The sequence below is a fragment of the Rhinolophus sinicus genome, linkage group LG07 (assembly GCF_036562045.2).
Source record: "Rhinolophus sinicus isolate RSC01 linkage group LG07, ASM3656204v1, whole genome shotgun sequence".
NCBI classification, from domain to species: domain Eukaryota; kingdom Metazoa; phylum Chordata; class Mammalia; order Chiroptera; family Rhinolophidae; genus Rhinolophus; species Rhinolophus sinicus.
Genome location: NC_133757.1, coordinates 54,922,288 through 54,933,585, shown reverse-complemented (window position 1 = coordinate 54,933,585; position 11,298 = coordinate 54,922,288). Strand labels below are relative to the sequence as shown.

The 11,298-nt window shown below is 46.1% G+C and overlaps 1 pseudogene; it reads right to left on the bottom strand.

Moving 5' to 3' along the window:
• Window positions 1–2,008: 2,008 nt before the first annotated feature.
• Window positions 2,009–3,409, bottom strand: LOC109456934 (large ribosomal subunit protein uL10; annotated as a pseudogene).
• Window positions 3,410–11,298: the final 7,889 nt, after the last annotated feature.

Sequence of the window (11,298 nt, the reverse complement as noted above, 5' to 3'; positions counted from 1 at the left end):
TGGGCACAAACACTAAGCCTCTCCAATGACACTGGGGAGTGGTCTCTGCCACCTTCCCCATTAAACTCAGATCACATGCAGCGTTCTCTTCACCTGTGAATCTCCCCTAATCAGAGTCTCATGTGGGGGCATCTGGCTGGCAGAGCCTCCATCACATGCCTGTGGTAACTTTTAGTATTTTTGGATCCCACTAATATAGATTCATTTAGAAAGAAATCGACTTTTTTTACAACATGATTCTTCCAATCCAAGGACAGGGAGTATTTGCATTTATTGAAATCTTATTTTATGCCCTTCAGTAGAGTTTGAAAAAAAATTTCCCTATAGATTAGGTATGTTTTGTGTTAAATCTACTTCTGGGTATTTTCTCTTTTTATTATTACTCTAAATGGGATCTTGCCTCCACTTCATTTTCTAATTGGTTATTTTATATAGGAAAGCTATTGATTTTTGTATATATTAATTCTTAGTAAAGTCTTTTAGTGTTTTTAGCAGCTTTTTTTAAAATTGTGTTTCCTCCTGTGTTTTAAAGGTATACAATCAATGATCAATAAATGCAATAATTCTGCATCTTCCTTTCAATCCTATACCTTCTATTTTTTTCTCTTGTTTGGTTTTATTGGCTAGTAGGCCAAAAACAATGTTTCATAATAGTCGTGACTCTGGGTGTATCAGACCGAGGGTGTATGTATGTGTACCATAAGGCTGTATAACAAAACACTCAAAGTTCAGTAGTTGAAAACAAGCATTTAACGTCATTCATGTGTCTGCAGATGGACTGATGGTGGGCGGACCCAGGCTGGGCTTGCCTGGGCTTGGCTCCAGGCTGCAGGTTGGGTCCGGTCTGCTTCATGTGTGTCTCGTTCTCCCTGACCAGCTAGCAAACCATGGCCTGCTCTTCTATGGTGTTGTTGGGAAAGCAAGAGTGGTGAACAGCAACACATGATGCTCCTTAAATCAGTGCTCACAGTTGGCACTCTGCCATTTCTGCCCGCTTTCCAATGAGCCAGAACAAGTCACATGGTCGAGCTGAACATCACGGGGGGTGGGAAAGATCTGTCTGTAGAAGGAAAAACTGCAAAATCACACGGCTAACGCCATGGATACAGGGCGGGGTGAAGACTTGCGCAGTGATGCAAATCACAGCAGTGGGCATTGTTTGCTTGTTCCTGACCTTAATGGGAAGCTGCTTGTTTGCCATGAGACATGATTCTGAGTCTGGGCTTGGTTACGAGATACAGAGCTTAATTCATATGATGAAGTTACATGTTGTCCTATTTTGTTAAGAGCTTTTAATCAGGAGTCAAAGTTGAATTTTAATCAACTACCTTCTTAGTATACATGGAGAGTTTTATATATACCATATATATATGTAAAACTATATGTATATAGTTTTATACACACACACACACACAGAGGGTGCCAAAAAAATGTATACACATTTTAAGAAAGGAAAAAAACTGTATTAACAAAAAACAAAAGATGAATACAAGTCATGTTTAACTTCTGCAATTACAAGAGGTGCTCAAAGTGGTTCCCATCAGCATCCAGACACTTCTGATGATGGTGAACTACTGCTTGAGCAGCGTTGACCAAAGTGTTAACATCTCTTAAAATGTATATACATATATACCGGGGGTGCCAAAAAAAAAGCATAAAAGTGGACACTTTGGTCAGTGTTGCTCAAGCAGTAGTTTGCCGTAATCAGAAGTGTCTGGACGCTGATGGTAACCACTTTGAGCACCTCTTGTAATTGCAGAAGTCAAACATGACTTGTATTCATCTTTTGTTATATATTGAGTATTAGAATTTTAATACAATTTTCCTTTCTTAAAATGTGCATACATTTTTTTGGCACCCTCTGTATATGTGTGTGTGTGTGTGTGTGTGTGTGTGTGTGTGTGTATGTATTTATTATATATATGCATTTTTTTTTTTTTTAAAGAGAAGTAAGCCTTTATTTCCTGTTCCACAAATAAAGCTGGCTGCACTGGCTGCTTTTTGGTGATTAGTCAAAGAGACCAAATCCCATATCCTTGCTTGACTCCTCCGACTCTTCTTTCGCTTCAGACTTGGCTGGGGCTGCAGTAGCAGCCGGAGCCGCACTGGTGGCGGTGGCAGCCACAAACACAGATGGATGAGCCAAGAAGGCCTTGACCTTTTCAGTAAGTGGGGAAGTGTAATCAGTCTCGACAGACCCAGCCAGGACCCGCTTGTCCCTACGGATGATGGAATGGGCTACTGATGCCACTGCTCGGTAACCAATCTGCAGACACATGCTGACAACACTGTAGACACCCTCCAGGAAGCGGGAGTGCAGAGTGGCCTCTGTGATGTTGGGCACTTCTGGGCTGTAGCTGCCGCCGTTGTCAAACACCTGCTGGACGACCAGCCCGAGGAGAAGGGGGAGATGCTCGGCATGTTCAGCACGGCGGCTTCGCGGCTCCCACTGTGTCTCCAGTCTAAGTCAGATGCACATCACTCAGGATTTCACTGGGGTCCCTGGAGATGTTAGTAGTGACACCTAAAGCCTGGGAGAAGGAGGCCTTCTCAGGCCCCAGACCAGTGCTCTGGGCTGGCACAGTGACTTCTCTCGGGTCAGTGGGACATGGGTGGCAGCCTGCATGCAGCATGTTCCCAATTCCATTGAGGTCCTCCTTGGTGAACACAAAGCCCACATTTCCCTGGATATGAGGCAACCGTGTCTCCAGAGCTGGGTCATTTTCCAGATGCTCTCAGATGGCCTTGGGCATCGTGGCGTTCTTCCCCACCAGCACCACCGCCTCCCTGGGGCGGGATGTGCGGACCTGCTGTATCTGCTTGGAGCCCACCTTGTCTGCTCCCACAGTGAAGCCTTTTGGACAGTCATCTAGAAATTAGATGATCTAAGGAAATAGTTGGACTTCCAGGTCACCCTGTCTTCCCTGGGTATCCAGGCGGTGCCTCAGGCATTGCCACTCAGGACTTAAAGGCGGTGTCACTCTCTTGAGGACACCTGGCGAGAGCTATGATTTTCTTATTGATATTTTGATATTTATGAATTATGTTAATTGAGTCCTTCCTAGGGAACCATCCTTGCATTACTCAAATAATCTCCACGTCGTGGTGGCATATTATCCTTTTAAAATACATGTGTTCTACTTGCTAATACTTTATTTAGGATTTTGCATTTATATTGCCTTAAACATAGGACTATAGCATTTTTTTATCCTTCTTGGGATTTTCTTTTCACCGTTACACTGGATGCGTAGATGCATCTTAAAGTCATTTTCCCCCTCTCTCCAATGTTTAGGAGTGGTTTAAACAGCATTGCAGTTATCTGCTTATTGAAATTGTGATAGATTTTACCCGCAAAGCTGTCTAGGTCCAGCACTTTAATGGATAGCGGCTCTTTGACAACACCCTCCATTTCTTCTCTGGTAATTGGACTGTTTAGATTTTCTACCTTTTATGGGTTAGTTTTCATCATTTATGTTTCCTAGAAAAGCGTTCATTTGTCCATGTGTTCAAATTTATTTTCAAAGCATTGAACTGAGTAATCCATTATAATTTTTTAAATTTCCTCTGTATGTGGTTATTTCCCCATTCTCATTTCTAATTTGTGCTTTTTTATTGATTACTTTAGTTAATGTTTATCTATTTTATTTCTTAAATTTTTTGCCCCACCCCATACGAATGTATTTCCATCAAAATCCACTCTCTGCATTCCCCCCTCTCATTCATCTCTCTTGCCTTCTAAAGGCTGATCCCACCACCTCTGCTTTGAGTCTTGCTACCTCCCTCCTTCTCCAGAAACTCGCTCCATGTTATATCCTCCTGGTGTCCTGATTTTTCAATCCCTTTCTTTCATTTGCATCTTTCCTAACAGCTTATAAACATTCTTCAGCTTCTTCATCTTAAAGTCTCCTTGCCCAAGATTCCCCTCTAACAGATGACTCATATCTTTATTTTATTTTTTCTCCCCCTTCTTCCGCCTCCGCCCCCCCACGCCGGTTCAAGCCGTTGTTTCTCAGCCTAATTGTGTAGGACACAGCTCCCTGGCCCAGGCTGGTGTGATGAGCCTTGTGCTCCCCCCGGCTGAGGCAGTCGGTCACCAGTCGTTGGTCGGCTGCTCACAGCAGCTCACGGCAGCTCTCACCTGCTGCCGGCCACTCACGCTGGCCACCGGCTGCTCATGGCAGCCCAGCTCCAGGGAGAGACTTTGTTCACAATCTTAGCTGTAGAGGGCGCAGCTCACTGGCCCATGTGGGAATTGAACCAGCGACCTTGATGCTAGGAGCCCGGCGCTCCAACCACCTGAGCCACCGGGCCGGCCAACATATCTTTATTTTCGAAGGCTTCCTGGGGGTGTATGCTGGTGTCCATATCATAGAATTACTCCTCAGTGACCACACTTGGTTTTCATCTTCATGACACCACTTAAACTGCTGTCGTTGGGGCCACCTATGATCTGCCTCTGAGTCAAGGCAATGGGCACTCGCCTATATTCACCTTTCATGACTCCAGTGACCTTGGCCTATGTTGAGCATCCTTTCCTTGCTGAAACTCACTCTGCCCTGTTTCCCTGGCACCTTCTCCCTTGTGTTGGCCCTTATTTCTCTGTTTCTTCCTGTGTCCTTTGCTGACATGTCATGTCAATTCTATACAAGGTTCTTGGGGACCTCATCCACAGACGTGGCTTAAATGACTGCTTAGATACTGAGGACTCCCCGCACTATCTGTAGCTCAGATTGGAACTCCATTTTCTTTCTAGATGTGTTCTCGTGAATGTCCCACAAGCACCTTAGTTCTGGATTGTATCGTTCTCCTCTCATCCCTTGACATTTGAAATAACCCCCTCCATTCCCTGCCTCCCCATTATAAGAGAGCCCCTTCCAGTATATCCTCTCCAGGGAATGTTCTAAATCACAGGCCTGCTGTTTCATTCCTCTGCATTCCACGTCTTCAGTGGCTTCCTCCAGCTGCTAGGAGCAAGGTCAACCATTTGGCTTTTCCCCATGACTCTCATGCCAGCCTCTTCAAGTGTCACCTCTTGGCCTGCCTGCATGCAACTTTGCTCTAGTCACCAAATGACTTGAGTTTCCTTGAACATGCTGTGATATCCCTGGGGATTTACTGTGTGGTTTCTTCTTCTTGGATTTGCTATCTCACCTTTCTTCCTTGCTTCTTGGAAAATTCTCTCTCTTAAGATTTACCGCCTTAGGGAAACCATTCCTCACCTCCACCTTGCTCTGATTCTGATGCCCTTTTTGGGGGAGGCTCCTATCCCAAATCCTGCTACTGCCATATACCGAAGGCCATCTCCTTCGTGCCTTCCAGAAGGAAGTCACCTGTGGAGGCAGAGTGGGCCCAAGCCACAGAAAGAAAAGGAGAAACTGTAAGGGCTTTGGGGTTGTGCAGACCTAGCAGCATGACGGCAGGCCTCCCAGGGCCTATTCCTCACGTATAAGGTGGGGGGGAAAGGACTAACCATTACACGTTGTTGCTAGGATTAAATTAAATAATGTGTGTGAAAGTGCTTTGCACAAGGAAGTTAATTTTTAAAAATGCATTTGTTTGTTTTCCTTTCCTCAGTGTTTTTGCCCCACTGGGGGCAGTGGAGGATCTCTTCAAAGGTGTCTGGGACCAAAGCCCTTATGGGAATTAAGAAGCTGGGGAATGACAACCACATCAACTGTTGGCGATGATGTGGAGGAACTAAGCTTCCATACGCCTAGGGAGTACACTGTGGGGATATAAAATGGTACGACCACTTTGGAAAACAGCCTGGCAGTTTAAAAATAATTTAAACATGCACTTATCATATGATCCAGCCAGTCCATTTCTAGGAATTTACCCAAGGAAAAAAGAAAGTGTATGTCCATGCAAAGACTTATACACAAATGTTCATAGCAGCTTTATTTGAAATAGCCCCAAACACAAATGTCCATCACCTGGTGAAGGGAAAAACAAATTGTGGTATATCCATACAATGAGATACTACTCATCAATAAAAAGGAATGAATGACTGATACAGAAAAACATGGCTGAATCTCCAAATAATTGTGCTAAGCAAAAGAAGGCAGACAGAAAGGTACATGCTGTGTGACCCATTTATGTAAACTGTAGAAAACGTCAGCTGATCTACAGTGAAAGAAAACACATCATTGGTCTCCTGGGGACACGGGCGAGGGGCAAGAGGGAGAAATTAAAAGGACACGAGGAACCTTTGGGTTGATGGGTATGTTTGCTGTCTTAATTGTGGTGATGGTCTCATGGGTTATACATATGGCAAAGATTATCAAATCATACACTTTAAATATGACATACAGTTTATTGTATGTCAATTAAACCTCAATGAAGCAGTTAAAAAAGAAGACTTCACTGATAAGACAGACTTGGCTGCCTGCATATCCAATCTTTGTTTTCCCTTTCTTTAGCTTAATGGAACCTCAGTTTTGTTTAGGGTAGCGGTGTAAATGGATCATAATCTAAGCCATTCATGATAATTTCATTACCCATTCACGTTGCCTCTTTTGCATCTGTGAGAGATCATATGATCTAAGTCCAAAGAGACCTCAGTTGAAGTCTGCTGGTGATGGTTCTGGGAAAGCTTTGGCTCTGTCAATGAAAAGGGGCTCAGATGGCTGGTATAGCACTTTCCTCCTCTTCCTTCTTTCTGCTTGGAATTAGAACATGATATTTGGGGTTGCAGCAGTTGTCTTGTCACTTTGAGAAAAAGGCTAAGAGAATTGTAAAGATGCTGGCTTTGATTTCCTAGAGCCTTTGAATAGCCACCTTCCTGGTTTTTTGTTGCTGTTTGTTTGTTTGTTTGTTTTCTTTTGTGTTTTTGTGCAAGAAAATGCCCCCTATTTGTTTGTTTAAAGCACTGCAGATGGGTTTTCTGTTACATGAACTCAAACACATTCCTACTGTTATACATGGGTTGGTAATTCAGTCATCTACTATACATAACAAACCACTCTGAAACTCAGAGCATAAAACCACATCCATTTTGTTATTCTCATGATCTTGTGGGTCAAGGATTCTGCCAGGGCACAGCAGGGATGCCTTGTCTCTTCTCTGTGTCTGGTGTTTCAGCTGGAGGTGGCTGTGGTACATTGACTAGAGCCAGTTGTCTAGGGCCTCTGTGAGATGGGCTGGGGTTGGAACATCCAAGATGGTTCTCTCACTGACATGTTTTGTGCTTGGGCTAAGACAGCTGTAGCTCTCTCTGGCCTTATTCCCTCTCCACGAAGCCTCTTTGCATGGCTAGCTTGGGCTTCCTCACAGCATGGCCGTCTCGGCATAGTCAGATTTCTTACATGGTAGTTAGCTTCCCTCTGAGCAAGTGTACCAAGATGGAAAGTGGAAACTTCCAATTCTCTTGAAGATTTGGCCTAGACCTGTCACAGCTTCACTTCACTTAATTCCGTTGGTCACAGAAGCTACAGGCCACCTAGATTCAATGGGTAGAGGAATTCCACCTCTCTTTAGGGGAATGAGTTGCCATCCTGAAGGCAAGAAATAGTTACAAAGGAGACACATGGGTTCAAAGTCTATTTCTGGCTCTGACTCCCTCCGTGAGCTGTGTGCACACTGCCCTCTTGAAACCTCAGGGTAATGTCCAGATTCCTGATCTCAACATGGAACCCTTTATCTGGCTCTTGGCTTTGGCAGATTTCTCAACACCCTAATGCTCACTCCAGCCTCCAGACCTTTGGACATGCTGCTGCTGACGCCTGAAATGCATCTGAGTTTTTCCCTCCACCTCTACTCAGCAAACTGTTATTCATTCTTAAGGCCTTAGCCCTAATGCCCCTTCTAGAAACTTGGATTTTTGATGCCCTGTCTCATTTGGGTCCTCCATCTGTGTGTGGGTTCTTGTCCCAGCCTGGCCAGCCTCTGCCACACTTTAGCCCCTGTCTGCTGGCCAGGCTGACTTACCCACTGGAATGGGAGAGCTTTGAAAGCTGAGGTTGTTGTCTTCATCTCATACCCGCAGTTCTCCGCATGGCGCCTGGTACAGAGTTGGCAGGCAGGCAGCGTTTGCGGAAGAAAGACAAGAAGGCTGTAGATACACACAAACTACACAACAAACACATCCAGGGATTCTCACAGGGATATTTCCTGTTGGCATATGCTCTCTTCTCTCAGCCCTCCTGGGAATAGCTGAAATCCAGGGCTGTGATTCTTACACCAGAGTTATATTGAAATATTCAATGGCTATAGAACAACGTTTGTTCAGCACTTGGCTTAGGAGCTGTCAGCACCCCTCCTCACATGCTACCACGTTTCCGATGCTGCATTTGTCAGACCCAGCTCACACGCCTGGCTGAGACGTGGGGAGCCTGGCTTGCTGCTGCCGCAGCCTTTCCTGATGGACTCCTGGGGTTGCTTGCTGCGCTTCCTGGCCTTCCATGAAATCCAATACATTTTAAAAATACCTATTTCATGGCCCACTCTCTGCTGTTACATGGTGTCCTCTCTGCTGAGGGGATGACAGAAACCCAGATAGCAAAGCAAAGGCATTGAGGTGAGACAGTGAGTGGGGCAGAGGACAGAGTGGAAAGATGGGAGAGGAAGCTGTGGCTGCAGACACTGGTAAGGACAGGACCTTGGTACCAGGCCTTCGACTCCCACTGACCTTCAGCTCATCCTCAACACTTGGAACCTCGCGGTTTTCCCCCTGCGTCTCTACTGATGGGCAGCTGCCTGGGCCTTTCTGATCACTCAATACTATGAACACTGTTTCAAGCCACAGGAGGAACTTTGGCCTTTAGCCTGTGAGAAATGGAGAAACATTGAAGGGTTCTTTGCAGGGAGCGAGATGATCAGACTTGGATTTAGAAAGATCGCACAGGCTGCAGATGGCGAATGAGCTGGAGGAGGCGTGAAGAAGTCAGGGAGACCACGGGAGGCTGCTCCGGTCTCCCCGAGGACAGATGTCGGTGGCCTGCAGCACGCTGGGGCTCAGGGGTGGGGGAAATGGATGGATTCAAAGGGTGTCTGGGATGTGGACGTCCTGTTCCTGGTAGTGGATGCAGAGGGACAGGGAAGCAGCAAGGCTGGCACTGGAGAGGGGGCACGGGATCTGGCCTCCACGGAGGAAGGGAACACTTCGGTGAAGATGATGGCGTCAGTTCTGGCCACCTCTAGGAATGCTTGCGTGCCTTGCTGTTCTTAAAGCCATAGCTACCAAACACAGTGATTTTCCTCGCTGCTGAGGGAAGTAAAGGGGAAACCTTTTCCATATCTGTGTTATAAATGTCCCCTCTTCTATGCTGCTGTTCCGTGAAGGCCAGGGCTATTTGTGAGCACAGAACCTAAATGTATTTTCCACCATGACTCACCATGCACCTCCTGAGTCACTGCTGGGGACTGGATTAGGCAGCATCATTACTCTCACTCACCCCATTAGGACATTTTCCTGGGGGTATCATACCCTGTAATATGTGTGGATAGTTCTACAGAGAGAGTGCCCTAAAATCACAGAGCACAGAGTACCCAGGCCTGGGGGAAAGCTTACAGAGGCCTTGATGTATGAGTAGGAGTTTTCCAAGGACATAGGGGATAAAAAAAAGCGTATTCTAGGCAGTTGGAAAAGCAGGACCAGAGGCATGGAGTTGGGGACTAGAGAAACTGGAGAGGGCAGAAAGGGAATGGCTGGAGATGAAACTGGAAGAGAGGCTGTGACGAGCTCACAAAGGAGCCAGACTACCATGCTCCAGGGGTTACATTTTACCTCGTAATATAAACATGCCTCCTTGTGTATGTCATTGCCATCTGACTGACTGTGATTGTGGTTGCCTGGAACATGTGTTAAGAAGGATTCTGAGGTAGAGTTGTGGGGAAAAGGGACTGGATCACCAGTGATACCTGCTGTGGCTGCAGGAGTGGAGCCGGCAGGCTGGGCACTATGGATTTGCCATCTCTGCTGTAAGAGGTGACATCCAGCTGGAGGAAGGTGGGGGCTGAGTGTGTGTAGAGCGGGGACGCAGAGTGCGCGTGGAGATCAGCTGGAAGCTCTGGGAGCACGAGTGGCTGGGAGGCCAGGCTGAGCTCACGTTGCCAAAGAACTAGGACTGGGCTTAAAAATATGTGAGGAATAAATGAACTACCCAGTGTGTGTAAGGCAAAAGGTAGACCTTATTGTAGCTGCTTCTGGAATGAGGCTGTGCAGCAGGAATAAAGAATTTCAGTGCAAACACCGTCAGTCTCCCTCTCCCCTTTGGCAAGAACACCCAGGGGAAAAAACAAAGCCACACACATACACACACACACACACACACCCCACACGCACACCACACACACACAACCCACACCACACACACACCACACACACGTGCACACACATACAACACACACACCACACACACCACACACATACAGACATACCACACTTGTACACACACACCACACACACACACACACACCACACGCACACACACACCACACACACCACACACACCACACACACCACACACACGCACACACACATGCACACACACACACCACACATGCACACACACACACCATACACACACAACAATGACCCTGTTAAGGGCTACTTTCCTCTTCCCCTTCCCTGCTCCCTGTGAAGTCAGTGCATAATTACCGGAAAGCAGTTTTGACTGAATTTTAGATGAGCATTTTGACAAAATATAATATTGGAAACAATCTTTATCAAACATTCATGTGTCGTGTGAGAGATAAAGCCCAGAATCCATAATTCATACGGCGTGTGTATTACCAAGTGTGCATGAGAGGCTGAATTTCAATGAGGCAACCCGAACAATATTTTCTGCCAGACGTGGGCTTTCATCATTTACATTATTCACTAGGTTTTCCAGAACAGTAAATCTTAAATATATATTTGTGTTGGGAAGAGCTTGTGTGCGTGTCTGTGTACACACAGAGGGACACGCACCCGTTTGGGCACAGAATTGGCGGACGCACGTTCCAGCTGGAGGGGCATGCGGTGACAGCAGGGAGGGGTGGTGCCGAGAACGCTCAGGGTTCCTTCTGGAGGACAGCCACGTCACCATGGACTCCATAACTCACTGCACAGGCATTAATTCCACCCACCCTGTCCTCTCCCTCTCCAGACCCATCCAGCAACTCACTTAGAATCCTAAAATAAAATAGGATCCAGAGTGGGGGCATTGCCATGGAGGCTGAAAAGCACAACTACTCAAAGGTTATCTGCTCAGGCAAATACTGTTCAGGCAAAAATTTTCCAAGTCTCCAGAGGTCAATATTGGAATGAAGCGTTCATCAAGATTGTTGAATTTTTTCTCGCTCCAATGCTTAAATCTC